This window comes from Limulus polyphemus, unplaced genomic scaffold (assembly GCF_000517525.1).
Source record: "Limulus polyphemus unplaced genomic scaffold, Limulus_polyphemus-2.1.2 Scaffold2703, whole genome shotgun sequence".
NCBI classification, from domain to species: domain Eukaryota; kingdom Metazoa; phylum Arthropoda; class Merostomata; order Xiphosura; family Limulidae; genus Limulus; species Limulus polyphemus.
The window spans coordinates 119,126-119,759 of record NW_013668313.1 but is presented as its reverse complement, the minus strand read 5'-3'; positions in this window follow the sequence as shown (position 1 = coordinate 119,759).

The following is a 634-nucleotide window of genomic DNA, read 5'->3' as shown; positions in this document are numbered from 1 at the left end:
CTCCCGACAATTCACGAAGGTTCGAGAAGGAAGTGGCGTGATACTAGTCACGTGACCTCGCTGACACAACAATATTTTTCAAATCTAGTTAAAGTTAATTGTGCTTGACGTCAGCTTTGTTATAACACAATGCGGTGTTAGTTGATATATAACTATTTTCAAAGGAGATATGATTACTAGTGTCGCTTCTTGTGGTCACACAGTTATGTTGTATACGCTTATCTTTTGTATGTAACGCTTTTGTTATTTTTTGAAAATTAATAATTGATTGTGTTTAGTTGTTAAGCGCGAAGCTACACAATGATCTTTTTGCGCGCTGCTCATTGCGAGTATCGAATCTCGAGTTTTAGCGTTGTAAGCCCTCAGAATTAGTGATGAGCTACCGCAGAGGAGGAGACGAATTGCTTATGAACTGTTGGTTGTAAAAACATATAGATAAATAGCTGTAAAAAAAGTTGATATATGGAATAATTTTCTTTTCTATATTTATTTTTACAACATTCGGTGATGTATCCTTTGTGTTATATTACCGTTTTATATATATGACTAATAATAATTATGTAAAAATAAGCAAAAACTTTGATAGCCTAATATTTTTAAGGTGTTCGTCTCGTTAAATAATATCTAGAACATA